A 21288-nucleotide genomic window follows, 5' to 3' on the forward strand; every position below is an offset into this window, starting at 1 on the left:
AACGAGCAGATTAGCAGAGATCTCAGTGCTTCTCAGGTAGAAGGTTCAGGAGTTGACTTGCAAAGCACAAAGATGTTCTCATGAGACATATCAAGTGGTTTATAAAGTATTAGAAACAGGGGTGTGTTTGTGAATGAGTGACGTGTGTATGTCGTGGTATTATGTGGGTTGCAGGGGGCGGCCTGCCTCAGGGGAGGCCTGCCTGGAGACACGGGATCTGAGAAGGCCATGTGAGCGATGGCCCCTGGGCGTGGGATACCTTTTGAAGTGTACATGTTGTTTGGCACCTTGGCCGTTTGCGCCCGTGACAGCCCCCCATGCCAGCGCTCATCCCCGGATGCGAACCGCCTTTGATAGAGGGGGGTGGGATGGATGGGCCTGGGGCGTGCAGATAAGGCACAGGAAGACTGCTGAATGGGGACACACATGTGGATTGCAGGGGGGCGGCCTGCCTCAGAGGAGGCCTGCCTGGGGACACGGGGTCTGAGGAGGTCATGTGAGCGATGGCCCCTGGGCGTGGAATACCTTTTGAAGTGTACATGCTGTTTGGCACCTTGGCCGTTTGCGCCCGTGACAGCCCCCCATGCCAGCGCTCATCCCCGGGTGCGAGCCGCCTTTGATAGAGGGGGGTGGGATGGATGGGCCTGGGGCGTGCAGATAAGGCACAGGAAGACTGCTGAATGGAGACACACTTATGTGGATTGCAGAGGGGCGGCCTGCCTCAGGGGAGGCCTGCCTGGAGACACAGGGTCTGAGGAGGCCATGTGAGCGATGGCCCCTGGGCGTGGGATACCTTTTGAAGTGTACATGCTGTTTGGCACCTTGGCCGTTTGCGCCCGTGACAGCCCCCCATGCCAGCGCTCATCCCCGGGTGCGAACCGCCTTTGATAGAGGGGGGTGGGTTGGATGGGCCGGTGGGCATGCAGGCAAGTGTGTGGAAGCGAGGGGCCATCAGACCCCTCTCACCCTTTACTTCTCAGTAGAAACTCGGACCAAGTGCCTCCAGTAGTGGGTTCGCCCCTTGCCCTTATGTGATGTTAACTTTGATTGACATTCGCGTAGATGGGACCACTGAGCAGGACACGGGGCATCCATTTTTGTACCCCCTTTCCATTCCATCTTGGTGACCAGGCCTCACTGCGCAGAGCACATGGCCCCCACCCTCGTTCCCACTCTGACTGGAAAACTCCAGAGGTATTTGCAACAGCTAATAAATGTAACCCATCACTCTTCCTCTGAGATCACTGTCCTACATGTGAACCAGCCTGAACTAAGCACATAGCTCGTTCATCTCCACAAACGTGTTCTTGCCCACGCACCCTCACCAGTGGGAACTTACTGCCATTCTGACCCTGTGTCCCTGCAAGGTATTCTCTTCATGTGCCAGACCACTGACCACGCCATGATGCCCACCTAGCAGATCCCCAACTAACATTAGACCCCTACTGCAGTATATCGCTGCCTATCAATAACAAATGCCACATACCAGAGATTCTTGTGAGCACAGACCCACACTTCAAACAGTGTATTATAGTGGTCAAGACCCTTAACATAAGGCCTGTATAATCCAATGTTAATTGATAGTATAGATATATGTGTGACTTTTATAGAGACATAACCGACTGAAAGACTTTGAGCAAGTGTTATTTAGTGCATTCATAATTGAGAATATATTATGTTAGCTTAGATAGTGACCACCCTGCTTCACAGCGACCTGACCTTCACCCATTCGGAGCACAGATGTCTGACGTCCATCCTTGAATGGAGACACACTTGATTCATTTAAAAAATCGAAACTGTTGTTAAAATATATGTGGTGTTTTATTTTGTATCTTATTTTGATGACACAAAAATAGAAGACTTTAAACATTGTACAGGTCAGGTTGCAGCACAGCGAAAGAAAATCCCCTTTACTGACCGCTGTCACTCGGGAACGTTTCTCTTATGGCACGAACGGCACAGGCGGGTATTACTCTTCGAACGCGGTGTCCAAGCCTCCCTTGAAGCCACCATGTAAAGGAACGATAGGCCGCCAGCCTGTACCACCTGTGAAAAGGAATGAAACAAACTGTTTTTAAATGACCAAGATAAGTTTAATATACGTTTGTTGTCAATGACAATTCTTGTAACTAATGGCATTCTGCTCGGTCAAATGCTATCTAGACACTGCAAACTATTGAACGACTTTCATGCGTTACAATTATATGTATATGTAATTTTGGATATAGTAGAAGACCATGAAATAAGAGTGGCATCACAAGCAGAGTATACTTACTCGTTACTCGGATTACAAGGACGAACAGTTGCGCGAAGTTCGTGCATAAGCACCATCATTATCCTCAACACGGACCGTGTGAGGCAGGCTGCCCTGAAGTCTGGCCGCTCTGTGATGCATTGCGGTCGTGGCTCGTCTTCCGAAATGTAGGCCACGCATCTCGAGTTTTCACAGCAGTGTAACGCTCACCTGATTCCCACGGAGGCGCGGGTCTTGGCAGGAAGGTGTCTGTAACACGAAACGTGATGTGCAGGATTCGGTTGGCTTCTGGGGTCGACCCTCTCCGCACTGTGTGTCGAACTCGAAGGGTGAGGTTTCTGCAGGTGAAATAATATGGGGATTAAAGGTCAGGGTTGCTGAATGTCCCGATCTCTCTCCTCCCAACTTGACCGTTGAACCCCCCTCCCAGGTCAACGTGCTCACCTTAGATAGGTGAATGCTGGGCTCTCCATCTGCGTCTAGTGCAGGGTGCCGTTGCCAGTTCCTTCACTGGTGAAACGTGGGCCTCTTGACTTCAGAGGATGGGTACCGTCGTTGACTGCACGACCGGTAAGTTTCTGGACACCTTTAGTCTTTATAGTCTTTTATGCGTGGCACTGAAGCGCCTGGAGTTGCGTAAGTATGGCAGCGCTCTTACTGTCTCTTTCTTTGTCCTTGCAGGAGACGATGCAGAATGAAGAAATCCGGAATTCGCCACGTGCCGGTGAGTGTGACACTGCTGTTGTCTTTGCAGGTGAAGATGCGGCGTGAAGAATCCGGAATGCACTGCGTGCCAGTAAGTAGAATAATGCTGTTTATCTTTGCCGGCGGAGGTGCAGCGTTAGACACGGCCGCTGCTGATGGATCAGGTAAGCAAGCACTGCGTGTGAAAGTTCGTTCTGCTAACCTGTTGTTTCTGGTCTTTTGCAGGTGCTGATGTTGCTCAGGTACAGGAATGGTAAGTATAATTCTTGCAGGTTCAGGATCCCAAGAAGAAATGCTGGAACAGACTCGGTGAGCGTTCTGCTGCAGATGCAGAATAACGCGAAGCACGTTTCATCAATCGGGTGTGGTTTAAATAGCCTTGGAGTGATGAGGCGTCTCCTTCCACGGCCCCGCCTAAGTAAGAAAAGAGTTCCTGCTTCCAGAAGAGTTCCAGTGCTGTATCCAGGGAGTGGAGCTGCCCCACCCAGGTAAGAAAGTAGTCCCAGTTCACCGAGGACTTCTAAGAGTCTGGCAAGTAAGCAGCATGGTCTGCCGCAGGTAAGTCCACCCAAGCACCTTCACACCAATGATGAGCCCGGCGCTTCCAGTGCCGGGACCGATGCTTCTGATGAGCCTGGTGCCACCGGCGCCAGGACAAGGTCCAAAAGGTCCCTGTGGGGACCGGCTGGTGCCTAGGATCAAGGTTAGGGGCCTGCTTCCAAGGACGTTGGGCTGGTCCTGGCTCCTTGGAAGCTGTGATCATGACAGTATCCCCCCTCAAGGCCCCTCCTAAGTGTGACTTCTCCGGGGGCTTTGGCTTGTCGGGGTGATTCAGATGGAATCTCTTGACCAGACGAGGTGCGTGGACGTGTTCTGAGGGTTCCCACGACCTCTCCTGGGGACCGTATCCTTTCCAATCAACCAGATAGTATAATTTAGACCTGGAAATCTTGGAGTCTAGGATGTTCTTCACTTCAAATTCGAGTTCTCCGTCTACCAAAACGGGTTCTGGGAGTTCAGTCAATCGGGTTTCTGGTTGTACTGGTTTTAATAAGGAGACATGGAATACTGGATGTATTTTCATATGCGTAGGTAATTCCATTTTGGCAGCCACCGGATTGATTATGGCAGATATGAGGTAGGGCCCAAGGTATCTCGGAATGAAAGTGCGGGGTCCTTTTAAAGGCAGGTGCTTTGTGGATAACCAGACTTGATCTCCTACAGCGTAGTGAGGGGCCTCTTTACGGTGCCGATCGGCTGCCTTTTTGAATTGAGCTTTAGCTCTTTGCAGATGGGCAGTGGCTTCCTTAAAAGCACAGGTAATCTCCGAATGCAAGTGTTCCACAGCAGGTGCTTCAATTTCTTGGGGAGGATCCAGGTTGGAGGTTCTAGGATGGTGTCCATATAATAGGAAAAAAGGAGTCTTCCCGGTTCCAGAATGCGTCGAATTGTTGTACGCGTATTCCGCGATCCAAAGAATGTCCTTCCAGGGGTTTTCTGTTTGTTGGAGCATGCAGCGTAGATATTGTTCTAGTGTCTGGTTTGTCCTTTCGGTTTGTCCGTCCGTTTGGGGATGGTGACTGGTTGAAAGTCTTACATCAACTTGGGCTAGACGACAGCAACTGCGCCAGAAGTGGGAGATGAATTGACTTCCCCTATCGGAGACTAAAACCGAAGGAAAACCGTGTAAGCGAACAATGTTCGCCAAGAATTCCCGGGCCAATACTGCGGCTGAAGGCAGACCCTTCAAGGGTATGAAGTGCGCCATTTTCGAGAATAGATCCACGACTACTAAGATGGTAGTATATCCCAAGCATGGAGGTAAGTCCGTGATAAAATCCATGGACAGGGTATGCCATGGACAGGGAGGGATGTCAAGTGGCTGTAATAGGCCGGCTGGTTTTTGCTTTTGACTTTTATTCTGGGCACACACACCACAGGAGATTACAAAGTCTCTAATATCCCTTTTCCACGATGGCCACCAGAAATTTCTTTTAATCTTTTCCATGGTTTTGGTAATGCCAGGGTGCCCCTCCATAAGAGAATCATGATAACCGGAGATTACTTGTTTTTGTAGTCTCTCACAGGGCAAGTGCAATCGTCCTCGGAAATATGGTAGGTCTTGATCTACTGAGAACTCTTTTCCCTTTAATTGCCAGTCCTGCAAATCGGTCGGAGTTAGGAGCGATTTCACCGTGTTCTTGATGTCTTCAAAAGATTGAGTGCTGACCAAACCCAAAATCCTTTGTTCTGGGATTATGGGTATTGGATCTGGATTGATCAACTGTTCATCTACTCCCATCCGGGAGAGGGCATCCGCCTTTCCGTTCTTACTACCTGGTCGATAAGTAATTATAAAGTCAAATTCTGCCAGGAACAGGGCCCAGCGAAGTTGTCTGGAAGACTGAGCTTTGGCTGTCTTTAGGTATTGTAGATTGCGGTGGTCAGTCATTACGGTGACTGTGTGTCTGGCTCCTAGAAGATAATGCCGCCAGGCTTTAAAGGCCGATCTGATGGCCAAAAGTTCCTTGTCCGTAATTGAATAGTTGATCTCAGGAGGCGAAAACTTGCGGGACCAAAAGGCAACCGGATGTAGTTGGTTTGTGACCGAATCTCTTTGTGATAACACTGCTCCCATAGCAAGACTAGAAGCATCCGTTTCCATGATGTAAGGAAGTTCTGGGCGAGGATGTTTTAAAACAGGTGCAGAAATGAATTTAGCTTTTAAGTCTTGAAAAGCTTGTTCCGCTTCAGAAGACCACTCAAAACGTTTGTTCTTTTTCAACAGAGCGGTGATGGGCTGGACTATCCGGGAAAATTCAGGAATGAATCTGCGGTAAAAGTTAGCGAATCCTAACATGCTTTGAACTCCTTTTACAGAGGTTGGTGATGGCCACTTGATAATTGCATCAACCTTCTTTGAATCCATATGGACTCCGTTAGGTGACAATATGAATCCCAGGAACTCGACTTCTGTTGCGTTGAAGACGCATTTCTCAAGTTTAGCAAAAAGACTATGTTGACGCAATCTCTCGAGAACCTTTTTAACATGTCTCTGATGTTCTTCTTCCGATGATGAATAGACGAGGATGTCGTCAATGTAGACAACTACACACACGTCAATGAGTTCCCTAAGGACATCGTTCATAAAATATTGGAAAGCAGCAGGAGCATTACACAGTCCAAAGGGCATCACTTGATATTCGAATAGCCCGTACTTGGTGCGGAAGGCCGTTTTCCATTCATCGCCCTCTTTGATCCTTACCAAGTGGTAGGCTCCTCTGAGATCCAGCTTTGTGTATATACGGGCGTCTTTGACTTGGTCCAGGAGTTCAGGGATCAAAGGTAACGGGTATCTGTTTTTAACAGTGATCTGATTCAGGGCGCGGTAATCTATGCAAGTTCTAAGGTCTCCTTCCTTTTTCGGAACGAAGAACAAAGCCGATGAAGCTGGAGATTTGGAAGGACAGATAAACCCGTTAGCTAGGTATTGGTCCAGGTACTGTCTGAGGTGAAGGTTCTCTGGCTCGGTGAGGGCATAGATCCTGCTGCAAGGAGGAGTTGTTCCCGGTATCAGATCTATTTGACAGTCGTAAGACCTATGAGGGGGTAGGGTGTTAGCTTGATCCTTCTGGAAGACGTCTTGGAACTCCTGGTATTCGGGAGGTAATTTGAGAATCTCCTCAGAAGAGATCGCTGCCAGTGAAACATCAGGTCGAGGATAACACGTGGTAGAACACTCTGGAAACTGAACCGTCTTTGCTCGCCAATCAATCTGAGGATTGTGCTTCTCCAACCAAGGGATTCCCAGAATGATCTGGAACTGAGGGGCCTTGATTACATCGAACACTATTCTCTCCCGGTGTCCATTATGACTCAACAGCGTCACTTCTTGGGTGGCATGCGTTACTGGTCCGGAGGCTATCTCCGTGCCATCCACAGTAGTGATGACGTCTTTTACTGCCTTAGGGACAAGGGGTAGATTCATCCTTGACACCATTTCACGGTCCACATAGTTACCGATTGCTCCGCTGTCAATGTAAGCTTCAATTGCGTGCAAACGATCCGGACGTTCAGGACTAGTGAGGACCATGGGTATCACGAAATGCGAGGTCACGGGACAGATCTTAACGCTCGGCAAGAGGACCTCTACTCTTGTCGGGCGAGGTCGTTTCCCTGCTCAGAATTTGTGGTACAGGTATCCGCGGCTCCTACAATCTTCTTAGCTGGTTTCACGGGACAGTCCCGAAGAAAGTGTCCTGAATTACCGCAATAGAGGCATAATTGCAGCTGCCTTCTTCTTTCCCGCTCTTTCTGGGTTAAAGGTCCTCTCATGCCCCCTATTTGCATGGGTTCCGCAGTGTTAGCTCCCTTATTCGAGGTCTGTGGTTTGGAAAACACTCGGGTATCAAATCTGGAGCGATCTGCCTTCCTGTTCTGTAGTCTATGGTCTAGTTGGACAACTAAGTCAATATAGTCGGAACATTCTTGTGGAGGATTCACAACCTGCGCTAGCACATCCTTGAGCTCTCCACGCAGACCTCTGTAGAAAAGCGTTATTCTCTTGTCCTCGGGCCATTGTGTTTCCACTATGAGTCTATTGAAAGAGGCTATATATGTCAAGAGGTCTTGGTTACCCTGTCGTAATGAGAGAAGTTCATTGTCCAAGGCCTGCCCTTGTGCATGTCTTGCGAACAGTTTCTCCATGCTGGCCTGGAAGGCTTGAAAATCGTGTAAAACCGGATCATCCTGGATGACTAAAGGGATCGACCAATCTGCAGCGCTGCCACTGAGATAAGAAAGCACAAAAGCCACCTTGGCCTGGTCAGTTGGGAATGCAGCTGGTCGACATAAGAAGTGCAGGCGGCACTGGTTGATGAACACTGCGAATTTCTTTGGATCACCAGCAAAGCGTTCGGGCGGAGCCAAAGGCACATTACCGGGCAGATTGATTTGCACTGGATTTGAAGCTGAGGCAGAAGGGTAACTTCCTCCTGGAACGGGCAAAGGTGTCTGTCCTGCCTGCGTTTGTAACAACTGCCTAGCAAGGTCCTCTGTTCGCTCCTTAGAAATTATCAGTTCTCTTAGAGAGCTCGTTTCCTGGCGAGCTGCATGTACTTCTGCTCTTAATTCCCCAAGCAACTGGGCTAGTTGATCAGTATCTGAAGTTTCCATTGCGCCTGGGTAGGAGTTTAGTGGTCGGCTTCGCGTTCTGTAACGCTCACCTGATTCCCACGGAGGCGCGGGTCTTGGCAGGAAGGTGTCTGTAACACGAAACGTGATGTGCAGGATTCGGTTGGCTTCTGGGGTCGACCCTCTCCGCACTGTGTGTCGAACTCGAAGGGTGAGGTTTCTGCAGGTGAAATAATATGGGGATTAAAGGTCAGGGTTGCTGAATGTCCCGATCTCTCTCCTCCCAACTTGACCGTTGAACCCCCCTCCCAGGTCAACGTGCTCACCTTAGATAGGTGAATGCTGGGCTCTCCATCTGCGTCTAGTGCAGGGTGCCGTTGCCAGTTCCTTCACTGGTGAAACGTGGGCCTCTTGACTTCAGAGGATGGGTACCGTCGTTGACTGCACGACCGGTAAGTTTCTGGACACCTTTAGTCTTTATAGTCTTTTATGCGTGGCACTGAAGCGCCTGGAGTTGCGTAAGTATGGCAGCGCTCTTACTGTCTCTTTCTTTGTCCTTGCAGGAGACGATGCAGAATGAAGAAATCCGGAATTCGCCACGTGCCGGTGAGTGTGACACTGCTGTTGTCTTTGCAGGTGAAGATGCGGCGTGAAGAATCCGGAATGCACTGCCTGCCAGTAAGTAGAATAATGCTGTTTATCTTTGCCGGCGGAGGTGCAGCGTTAGACACGGCCGCTGCCGATGGATCAGGTAAGCAAGCACTGCGTGTGAAAGTTCGTTCTGCTAACCTGTTGTTTCTGGTCTTTTGCAGGTGCTGATGTTGCTCAGGTACAGGAATGGTAAGTATAATTCTTGCAGGTTCAGGATCCCAAGAAGAAATGCTGGAACAGACTCGGTGAGCGTTCTGCTGCAGATGCAGAATAACGCGAAGCACGTTTCATCAATCGGGTGTGGTTTAAATAGCCTTGGAGTGATGAGGCGTCTCCTTCCACGGCCCCGCCTAAGTAAGAAAAGAGTTCCTGCTTCCAGAAGAGTTCCAGTGCTGTATCCAGGGAGTGGAGCTGCCCCACCCAGGTAAGAAAGTAGTCCCAGTTCACCGAGGACTTCTAAGAGTCTGGCAAGTAAGCAGCATGGTCTGCCGCAGGTAAGTCCACCCAAGCACCTTCACACCAATGATGAGCCCGGCGCTTCCAGTGCCGGGACCGATGCTTCTGATGAGCCTGGTGCCACCGGCGCCAGGACAAGGTCCAAAAGGTCCCTGTGGGGACCGGCTGGTGCCTAGGATCAAGGTTAGGGGCCTGCTTCCAAGGACGTTGGGCTGGTCCTGGCTCCTTGGAAGCTGTGATCATGACAAGCAGCAGCAGTTCTCGTCCTCGGTTGGTATTAGCTTGCACCGATTGCATGTGCACCAGGTGGAAACACCGTCCATGCGACTAGGTCCAGGCTCTTCAGCTGTTGAATCGTCCTCCCAACTGCTGTCCAAAGTCCCATCGTTTTCACGTGTTACCCTTTCCAGTAGTTCCTCCTCGGTATACTCGGGCTCGTACATGTAGGGTATTATTGTATCCATTGTGTGTTAAACAAACTAAAATAATTTATAGCGGTGGTACTGGTATCTGTTCACACGGGCTACAAGCGGCGAAGGTAGCTGACCAGAGCACAGAAACGAGTCACAGAATACTCAAAGTAACACAGAGAGAGGAATGGAATCGAAAATCTGCAGCTGTGCGTTGTGAAACGGTCTGTTTATACTTATTGAGGAAAGAGGCGTCCTGCCATTTCCATGGCGACACGTCATTAGCTGAAGCGCAGCGAATGTTGACGCGAGACATGCTTTGGCATTGTGAAAAGGGCGGTACGCTTCTGCTGATGACAGGCTCAGGGGCGGGGGATATGATTTAGTGCCGCAAAAGCAGGTCAGCCAGGGCGATGGGGGAAATGATAGGATTATCACAAAATGGCAGCTCCCTGATGCCTGTTTTCGTGTGCGTTTAATGGACGAAAACACGGGTAAGGTCCATAGGAAATTTTTCTAAAATCGAGCGACTTAGGCTTAAAAACACATGGCCGACCCATAGGGGCAATAAAAAAATGTTACTGAACCATTCCTTTAACCCTTATACTTAAATAAACTTCTCTACATTTAACTGTGTGAGAGAGTACTTCACAAACCCTTTCCAAGCAGGTAATGGGAAACTTGTAGGGGGTGGGAGACGGTCATCACTAGGGGATATAGCGCGACGTAATATCAGACAGTACAAATGAGCGAAGAGCATGGTCTCTTCTTACCTTGGCACAGAGGGACTGGAAGAGGAGGTATCAATGTACGGCAGCATATGTTGGTTCTGCGGGTTTCTGGAAGGTTAAGATCTCAGCATTATTTCTGCACAACACGGCAGACATGACCCACCAGGATTTTTCATGGGTAGCCTTAAAAGTCTGCCTTTCAAAGGGGGCCGGCATCACATGCCTGCTCCCCAGAGGAAGTTCTTTTTGTTCAACAACCATCCTATCAGCTGCTTCTGGAGGTGGGCAAACGGGCAGCCAAGTATCTGGAGGGCTCGATGCATGCGGTGAGTCGACTATTTTTACATGGTCTGTAGAAATGTTGATTTTAGGCTCAACAGGGCTGTCCAGGTACCCCGATCTTGTGTGGAGAGGATCAGGAAGGCACTCCTGTGCCACGTTGTTAGGGGGACAAGGTCCGACAGGATTTGTATTAACACTGATGGAGCTACGCCAAGCCTCACATATTTAGCTCTAGCACACACCCCACCAAGCCAGCGTCTACACCTGTCTTGAAGTACTAACATTGATCAAATCATGGCTCCCTCCTGTAGACAAAGCACATACTCAAGAGTCACCACCAAAGAACATAGAAACACATTGGCACTCAGAACATGTGCACTTCCATCTGTACTGAACACCTCAGGTTTCACACCGGCCTCCCTCTCTATCACTCTAACAAGCTCCAGCCCCGCTGACCCCGCTCCCTACTCCACCCATTTGACTGTGATAGGCTGAGAACACGTGGGGAGTCACAGAAGGTGCTGGGTCATCTCTGGCCCTAATGAATAGGCACTGGTTTTAGATTATGGGTCATGTGTGAGGAGACCCTGTTCTGAATTATCCCGTCCTGCATTTGTTGAGATTTTAGCTAATATGAGCGTGAGTGCAATTACTTTTCCAACCGCTGGAGACATGGTCTATCCATTCCTTATGAAGTTTAACTTATAATTAGTTGGCACCTGGCATTCATAGGCTGTTTGTTCTTCAATTAATCTAAGAGAAATAGGTCCTATGCCTTGGGAATTTTTATCTCATCTCTAGAATATTCAAGCCCTCCCATAAACTTGGAGAGGGGCCGTGCAGCCACTGCCTGCACCCTGCACACATCTGTGCTTCAGTCGATTCAGCAGTTTTGGATTTTCATAATGCTTTGAGGCCTCTTATTCATTTCAATGCATGTTACGACTTCCATTTTTACAAAGATGGCAGCATTTTACTATTGCGTTTCTACGTTAGTAGCTTATCTACGTATATCGTTGGTGTTGCGTTTCAGCTCATACATTGCTTTTGTTATATTGTTTGTGTCTTTATGGCGCAAATGATATTTTTCATGTCTAAATGCACTTTTCACCTAATGCCTACGTTTCTTCATAGTGAGTGAGTATTTGCTTTGTGTCTATTGCATGTGCGTATGTCAATCTAACAGAAGGTATGCTTACTGTTGCCATCTTCTTTTACATCAGGTTGTGATGCTGAAAATTTATTGGAGGGACAGGACCACCATGTCCTTGTCCTGTAGTCCTTTTATCATGTGTGTTCTGTGTTATTTTCTGCACAGGAGTCCATGTTGGACTCCTAGCAGTGCAGCTCTTCCGCTTTTTGGTTTGGTGAACAGACCCTTGGGATACCCTTCTGGCCTCAATGGGTGGGGCTACCACCCTGTACCACTAGTGTATGTTTCTGGGCACCTGTGTGTGGCCCACAGTGCAAGGTATGGGCCGGTGGCAGCTCCATGCTGAATTTGACAGGTGCTCTGAGTATCCTCCATTTTTGGATACCCAGGCCCTGCCATTGGAATCAGTTGATTCCTGAAAGAAGTCAAGATGGCCCCTGTGCCCTCTTGCATTCCACTGCCTGTTACCTTGTTTTCCCAAAGTCCTGGGAAGCCCTGACTCTGTCCCTTCCCCTGACTGGCTATTGGGTGGAAGTTCCATATATGGTATTGTGGGGAAGTCCAGGCCAGACTGGCTAGAGCCTTCCCAGTGACCGTATGTTGTGGGTACTCCCTTGGGGTGGGATCTGAGTAAATGGAGTGTGTGACCAATATACATTTCATGTTATGGGTGTCTGGTTTCTGGAGTGTGACACAATGAATGAGACAGCCCAGCCCGAAACTTGTATGAATGCAGTATGGAGTGCTGAATGGCTGGGTGCTTGTCCCAATCCACATTCCTTATTGTAAGTGTCTGGATGGAGAGGAATGGCCTGAATGCACTGGGAGCCTTATTGGCTGCCTGCCTGCTGCATGCCCTTCTGTTCTGAATGATTGGCTGCCTGGGCCTGCCTCAGCAGTGTGAATGAGAGACAGAACAGTATATCTGGGGACCTCTCACTTTCTGGAATTGTTCAGAAGCTGAAGTCAAAACTTGTTGCTTACCTTGAAGCCCAGCTAGAAGAAGAAGGTGTTGCTGTTGCTTTCCTTCGACACAATCCAAAAGCTGCTGTTTCTCCAAGAACTGATCCAAGAGAGGACCTGGCTAGGAGGCCTCTTCCCAAGCTACGAGGTAACATCGTGCACCAGCTAACCTTCCCCAAGGCTCCCTGGAAGTCAGTCCTCGAAAGACTGCCGACCGGAGATGGGGACCGCTGAGGAATCTGAAGTGAAGCGCCCAGACATTGAAGTCCATCATCTTGGACCAGGGTTCTGAGGACCGCTGTAACCTCTTCAACTGGGGTCGTAACGCTCCATTGCCTAAGACATTTGAATCAAGGACTCCCTTGCTCATCACCCTCGACCGATTTGTCCTGCTGGAGAAAGTCAAGGTTGCTGACGAGCCGAGGAGAATCTGCCGATGGGTTTCCCGCCACCCGAAGTCCTCAAAGACGCAGACGAAGATCTGAAAGCCAGCCGTGGTCAAGTCCCGATCGCCGACGCCAACCGCCGATGACCCGACTCCCTTGCTGGGCCTACGTTCTTCATTGATCTGCTCTGCGCCAATGAACCATCGTCGTCGAGGTGCACCACATGCCTCATCTTCGCAGGACGTCCACATCCCTTCTATGATTTCTTTTAATCGAATGAAAGTAAACACTGAATGAAACCCTTCAATCTTATGGGCTCTCAAGGCATGGCGTACATGCAGCCACATCATACTGACATGTCCTGCAAAGCAAGGTCCAGCACGTCTGTGATTGCTGAGCACCTTTGAGAGAGCTCTGCCTTCAGTTGGTGACACTACATACAGATTATGAACTTATCATAAGACCTGTTTGGAACTGTAAGGGTTTAACTTTCCTTCTCCTTAAATAAAATTAGTACCTGGCAAGGACCCAATCAGAATATAACAAACAATCTGATTGGCCCTCACCCGGAATCACACAAAGCTTTTGCTTCTTTCACTTCCCCGGTGGGGGGTGTAGCACCCCATCAGCCAATAAGGTAACCCCGTTCCGAGACTCTGCAGGGCTGGCGGCTGCCATCCTCCCCCGCCGGGTATTCAGGTAAGTTTTTTCCACACCCCCGCATCTCATCCCCTCAAACAATCCCCTCCCCGCCATCCCAACTCCACTTACCTTCTTTTTCTTCCGTTTTCCAGAGCGAACGCGCTAGGAACACTTCTGTCCCCAGCGTGTCCGCTCCCGATGGCCGCCATGGAAAGGGAAAACGGACTCCATATTCCCTTCCCCGGCAGCCATTTTTTAAAAATATTTGTTTTTCTTTTTCTGTTCCGAAATGCTGCAGCGTTTCGGATCAGAAAAAGATTGCTATCAGTACCTCGGTTTTGCGGCCTGGGGTACTAATAGCAATGAGCCCTGCGGCTCGGGGCTTATTGCTTAAGTATGACTCCCTGTAGCCCCTGCCTTGTGAGTTGGTGTCGTGTGTAGATGACACGCGACAAGTGTTCTTTTCCATTCCGGATCCTCATAGATGTTTTAGGCTTTTTAGCTTTTCCCTCAAACAAGTTGCATTATTTTATTTATTTACGTATTGTTTGCTTGTTAGGTGTAAATAAAATAAGAAATACTGTTTCAAAGCGCCTGCAGGGAGGGAGCAGGTGTGGGAAATACATTAAAATACATTAAAAACACAATATTTAAGAGCAGAGGGGGGAAGAGGTAAACAAGCCGAACCTACTATGCCTTCTGAGTATTCAGAACATGCAAGTGCCTCAAGGAAGAAGGCAGGGGGTTAGTGCTGTGGAGTGCGAGCTCACAGGTGAGCCACAGGTGAGGTGCTAGGAATGTTGAGTGCTAGGAGCTGCAAGGGCAGAGGGTGTAAGTGCAAGCCACCAGGGCAGAGGGTGTAAGTGCAAGCCACCAGGGCAGAGGGTGTAAGTGCAACTGCAGACAGACAGCAGCTGGGCCATTGGGTGCAGGAGGTCAGGGGCCCTAAGGATGGATAAAGGCCCAGGACACCAATCGCAGCAACTGTGGGATTACCAGGGGAGAGAAGAAGGGAAGGGGGAGAAAAAGAGGAGAATCTTAAGGAGCTCGCAGAATTTAAGAAGATTCTACCCAAGGCAAATGGGGAGGGGGAGGATTTTCCATAGGAGGGACCCAGCTGAGGAAAGCTAAAGACCACCTGCCCTCTGTTTAGCAAAACACTTTACAAACAGAGAGTTAGAGCCAGAGGAGCGTAGTGGTCTAGAGAGGGAGTATTTAGAAAGGTAAAGTTGCAGATAGCGGGGTCCCAGGCCCCAGACATTTTTGTGGATGATACAGAGGGGCTTGAATTTAATTCATGCAGCAACCAGGAGTCAGTGAAGACTTTTTTAGTGCAGGAGAGAGGCGGTACCTGGGTTTAAGGCCAAGGATAAGTCTTTATGCCCTATTCTGGATTAGCTGTAGGAGTCGCAGAGTGTAAGAAGGTAGATTTGGGAGGAGGCTATTGCAATACTCAAGCCTAGAGAGAACCAGGGCCCAGGTAACATTGAGACTGTGGGGGAAGTGAGAAAAGGGAGAATTCCTTTGAGAAGGAAGAACTGAAAGTGGGACTTCTTAGCAGTGTCCTGAATGTGATGGAGGAGGAACAGAGAGGAGACGACGATGACTCCAAGGTTTCTGGTTTTAGAAGAAGGAGCAGAGGGAGAGCCCATGGAGGAAGGCCAGAGTGAAGGGAAGAAAGAGGGTGCAGGGATTCCGATGGAAAGAATCTCATTTTTACAGGCGTTGAGGCAGAGATCATTGGAGGTGCGCCAGGATTGGATGGCAGATAGGCAGTCAGGGATGATGGAGGGTGCAAGAGGGTCAGCAGGTAGTCTGAAGAAGAGCTGTGTGTCATCTGCGTAACACTGGAAGTTGGAGGAGAAGGAGGAGATGAGGCATGCAAGGAGAGCAAGGCAGATGTTGAAGAGCCAGGGGGAGAGGACAGAACCCTGGGGCACACCACAGGTTGGGTAGTTAAGATGGAAGCAGAGACCCACTCAGGTAAGATTAAGGTCCCTCTCCCCCACCCCGCCAGTGCAGTGAGGTCGAGGAAACGTGGTTGAGAACGCACGGTTGGTTTGGTGTGCTTTGGTTTGGTTAGTGCGAGATGGCTGTCATGGTCGTGACTGCACATCCCCCTTTGTGGATGCCATTGTCCACGCCTTGTGGATGCATTTCCCATGCTGCTTTGCTGCTTTGCTGAACATTCCATGTGTGCCTCAGTTGCAATTGGCGGACCCCGTCTGTTCATGGGAAAGATTTCCCAGACGTCAGAATTTATTTTGTTCTGCTCTTTTGACGGAAGTGTGGGCCTGTTTTATTTTAAGCACTTTAATGACTGGTATCACTTTGCAATGACGTGAACTTTACTGCTGCCCTTCAGTGACGGCTTGAGCTTATTGGGACATTTGAGGCTGCAGTTTACATAGATTTGGCTTTGCCAGTGCCTGTTTTACTTGCTGCATGGAAATTAGGCAGAGTCACATGTATAGACGAGTGGACATTGAAGGTGCATCAATACAACGCGTTTTGCACTCAAAGTACAAGACGTGTGTTCATCAAAATATACATCTTTCTTGGATTTATTTTTGCGGCAAGCTGTCGCCAATATTGCATTCTTAGCCCATTCCATGGACCATACCGGGGTGACGGCCCGGCACCCCGAGTTAGGGGATGGAGGGTGGGGGGAAGATGGAGGGCTGCAGAGCTGGACATCAGAGGCGGTTTGGAACGCAGTCTAGACCGGAAGTATCAGCCCACGTTTGCAGCCTCCTGGTTGTTCGGCTCCCGCCCGCGGGTGCTAATGTGCCAAATGTCATTCTAGCACTCCCTCTTCCTCTCTATCCCTGTTTCTCTCTGTCTATCTCTCTTTCTCTCTCTCTTTCTTTCTCTCTCTTTCTACATAGTCTGTCTCTCTCAACCTTCGTGATCTGTCTCTCTTTCTGCACTTTCTTTCTTGCTGTGTATAATTCTGTCTCTCTCCCCCTCTCTTTATTGTCCCTCTCTATCTGCAGTCATGTGTCTCTCTCTTTGAATCTCTCTCCTTTGTCTCATTACAAGCCTGGTAGTCCGGAAATAAGGGTGCCGGTAGCAGCGTACCGTGTTCTCATTCCCCTGGAGTCCTATGGTACTCCACGGGAATGGGGACTTACACTTTCCGCCGCAGGAGGTGGAATAGTTTTACGAGTGCTGCGGCAACACGCCAGTAGCACCGGCGGGTTACAGCCAAACTCGCAATGAGGTCAATGTCTGTTCCACTCTGCACTCCCGTATACTCTCAGTCTCTCTCTCTCTTTCTGCACTGTCTCTCACTATCCACATCTCTCCCTATCTGCACTCTTGTATTTTTTCTGTCACTCTGTTTCTGCCCTCTCTTTCTCTCTCTTTTGATGGCTTTCAATCTCTCTTTCTATGGGCTGTCTCTCTCTGTAGTGGACCCTATACAGTCGACCTTCTGCTCCAGACATGGTACAAAGACCCCCCCCTTGGAGTCAGTTTGGGATAGCCTCTCGCTTCATTCTCTCTTGGTGATGCTCGATTGTGCCACCGCCTTCAGCATGGTGGAGCATTTCATCCTTCTATCCCCTTCATCCTTGCAGATATTGCCGGCCCTCAGCATTTCCCTGGCCTGGTTCTGGAGCCCTTTGACGGGTAGATGGCAACAGGTCAAGTCTGGCCACTTCACCTCAGGGCCCTCCACCACCACCTATGAGGTACCCCAGGGCTCTCCTCTTTCATCACTTTCAGGCAACATCTACATGCAACCCCTGATGGCAATCAACCAGGATTTCAACATCCAATGTTACTGTTACGCAGACAATGTTCAATTCTTTTTCAGGGTCTCTAGTCCTATAGAGCCTTTCAGGCAACTTCAACTTTGTCTTGATATGTCCCTGGGCTTTATACATTTATTACAGGAGCCCTATAGCCACCCATCACTGTTTACCATTTCTTTGCCCCTTATTTGGATGTTTGTCCAGAAATGGATACAGCTGTCCTGATGAAAACAGTTGTTGAAACTAGGAGGCGGGAAAATAATCAGTCTTTTGGAAAAGCACATTTTTGGAAGACAGCAGTGTATCTGTCTCACCTAGTAGACTATGGTTGTTTTCATTCTTGATGGTTCTTGGATCACATCCCTGAGAACACCTCTGTTTAAGGTTTTGTCCTCAGGATTTTCAAACATTGGGCATCCATATGTATTAGTATTGCACTGAATGTGCGCCACCGCGCACACGCGGGGCGGACTGTGATGTGGAACCTTAGGAGTATTATGCACATTTCACATTGCACTTTATGATATTGTATATGTATGCACATTAAGATGCATTTTAAATGATGACATTGTGTATTTGTTATTTTGTAATATGTAAGTCCAACAAAATCATTAGCCAGCTATGGTGGCTTTTATGATACAATGGGTACGTGAATAAAGAATTGTGTGATAAGATGTGTCCTCATTTCATCTTTTCAGTGTAGCACTAAAAGTAGAGTGAGAGCAGCAGCGACTGAGGTCTTCCCTTAGGTAGGGAACATCGTATGTGTCCTGCAGGAATGTGACCCTTACACTGGGGGCGCGTTGTCAGTACTTGGCAAGTGAAGGGCACACACTCTGCAGGGGGTCCTGGGGATCTGCCAGACCCTGTAAGGGGAGAGAGGGCCAGCTACAAAGTCTACAATTGAGTTTGTTATTTTCTGCTTTTTTAATAATATATCAAATGGGCTGGTGCAGTAACACCACCAAAGAATCAGTGGCCAATACTGAGAATGAAACATTGCCTTGGTAATGACAGAAGAAACAGAACATTGATATGGACTGCTGTGCTATACGTTCCACGAATGAAGGTCATTTTAAGAGAAAAGTGTGTGTCTTCTTGGCAAAGAAGCTTTTAACACAAAGGGAAAGGGTGTACTTGTACTAACATTGTAAAATGGCTCTTTTAAAATTGTAGAATGTTCATTTCGATTGAGCACTTCCAGTGTATATTGCAGTCAGAATAAGAATGTTACACTGGTCTTGCTGAGCAAAGCACATCACCAAACCCTAGTATACCCACATACATTATTTCCGCAGTCTGGTGCCTGCTGTGCACACAATCGAATAGAATTTTGGGACTATAAGAAGGACCACAGTTCTTTATATGTCACAAATCTATTTAGGGTGAAAGGGTTGTTTGCTGGAATAACTAACAACATGATGCTTGGTGCTTAGGGCAGCTTCCGCAACACTCACCCTAACATCAAAGTGTTGCTAAGCATGAGGTGTTCCTGCTCACTCCAATAATCCCAGGGTGTGGAAGTGAGGGGAAATAGCAGGGATGCCTGCCCTTCCGTGCCTCTGTGGGGGCGCTCTCGTCCTCGTTTGTTTTGCAGAATTTCAGAAGAAGGGAAGCTGGGTCTGAGGGCGAGGATGTCTGGGCACATGTCTGGTCCCCAATGAGCAAACATTCTTAGAAGATTATGCATTTAAGATTCGCTGATCAAATATAAATGCACATTGCATATTTTGCACAAATATTCAAAATAATGAAATGTCTACATGTTGGCTTGCACCTAATATGCATGCATTGTAAGGCTGGTTCTGCGCAGATGTGCTACCTCCCAGATGAAAGGTCCTGTTTGCTTTCATTTTTCCTATGCCAGCAGTCTCCACCTCCAGGAGGAATGGGCAGGGCGCCAACAAAGCCATGTGTTAGTCAATAAAGTTGGCCGAGGTCACAGGGAGGAACGTATCTCGGACACCCCAGATTGGGTGGTGTTGAGAACAGCCAGGAGAGTGGTGGGCAACTACCTCGCTGTTACCCCAGTGTCATTTCCCTTTCATCAAGTTAACCCTCAAAGACTTAAATGAAACGCTCATTTTCAAACAGTCCTGAGGAGCAGGTGGTTTGGGTGAGCTGTCCGCGATGCCTCGAAGGCGTTGCAGCCTTCTGTAGTTCTACTTCGGGGAACATGCCCCGTATTTGTGTATATAGGTCTGTCAGATCGACAGGTGGTTGTTGGTTCTGGGGTTCCTGTTGGTGTGTACTTAAGGGGTAGGGGGCTACTCTGGTGTTCTTGCTCCTGTAGGCAAATTATGCAGAGGGCTCAGACCATAACCCCATGAATTATTTTCAGGCAGGCCATCTTGTTCAGATCCACCCAGTTCTCCTGGATTTGGGCCTGTCATGCCACGTGTTACACTACAGAATTGCACCCTTTCACATACAACACAGTGAGCCTCTACCACTGAGACCTGGTGGGTTAAGGGTCTGCTGTCCCCCAAAAACATACACCAGCAAAGAAGCAACTCTACTACGGAAAAGTATCATTAAACTGTTGTGACAAAGTCCCCTGACCTTGAAGAACCAGAAGCGGGGTGGCAAATGGAGCCTTGGGTCAGCCCAGCCGGGTACCACCCCAAGCTAGTGGATGCAAGGCCAGTAGGACGTATAGAGGAGGAGAGTCACCACCCTCAATCCTACTGATTGGCAGGGCTCTGAGGAAGTTAATCACCAGGGTACCCCCACCTCTTGCCTTTCCCCACCCCTACCAATCAACCAGACAAGCAACAAGGATGATTTAAGGTCACCAGATAAAATCATTGTCCCAGGGTAATGGCTTCCAGAGAGTCAATCATCTCCCCTAACCAGACCCAAAGCTCTGGCGCCTGCAGGGAAGCTTCTTCCTGGGCAGAGCCCGTGCTGTCCCTGCTGACAGTCCCCAGAGAGTGAGGAATACCGTGGGGCCTGGGAGACTCAATCCCTAGGGTTAATCCCATTAGGTACTGCACCTGCGCAGCCTCGAAGACCCAACTGGCACACACAAAAAATCAGGAATAAAAATACCACGATGGGCATCAACATTTTGATTGTCAGCCCCAGCCAGGAAGGTATCCAGGAAAAAATGTTGTCAAACCAAGTGCTTACGTCCGCTCCGCCTTCGCTCTTCATAAAGGTAGCGCTAAGAGGAGGCCTGTGGGATCCCTAGGGAGCATGCGCAGAACAGGATACACACAGAGCATTCTCCCAGCACCGTGGGGGTGATGAATGTACACCACCCTGAAAGTAAGCGTCCCCCCTTAGGCAGTAACCCCCTTGGTGAGAGGCATTGAAGGACACACCCCAGAAGGGAATGAGACCAGGACCAAGTTATAAACCAAAATAGGGCATGCAAAGGACTCTGCAAGCTACGAGAGCGCTCTGTCTGGCAATAGCAAAGACAGTCATTTTTATTACAAAAATACATCAAGCATCCTATAAGCTATAGGGCGCACATAGTCTCAGGGATTGGGTGGCGTTGACTAAGCTATAGGTGATGTATCGAAGAGCTGCTTCAGGATTGGTGGTCATCTGTGTGGTGCCAACGTGGGGTGGACGGGTCAGCTGGGCTCGTCGGGGTGGAGCTGCCAGGCCGGACAAAGTCTGTGTCGTTGATTGGTGACTGCACTGACACTTTGCGCTTGTGGCCCCACACACACACACACTCATCATTTTATACGATTCCAGGTGTCCTGCAAATCCTACAATATGTTAATCTAGGGTCAAACGAGAGACAAGAA

General features: G+C 49.0%; 1 protein-coding gene across 4 annotated transcripts in view; it reads left to right on the plus strand.

Annotated features, from left to right (window-relative positions):
- UBASH3A (ubiquitin associated and SH3 domain containing A) overlaps positions 1-21288 on the plus strand; it is a 368437-nt gene that overhangs the window by 101740 nt on the left and 245409 nt on the right. The gene's annotated exons all lie outside the window — the stretch shown is intronic.

Source organism: Ambystoma mexicanum, chromosome 7p, assembly GCF_040938575.1.
Source record: "Ambystoma mexicanum isolate Mex_15411 chromosome 7p, UKY_AmexF1_1, whole genome shotgun sequence".
NCBI classification, from domain to species: domain Eukaryota; kingdom Metazoa; phylum Chordata; class Amphibia; order Caudata; family Ambystomatidae; genus Ambystoma; species Ambystoma mexicanum.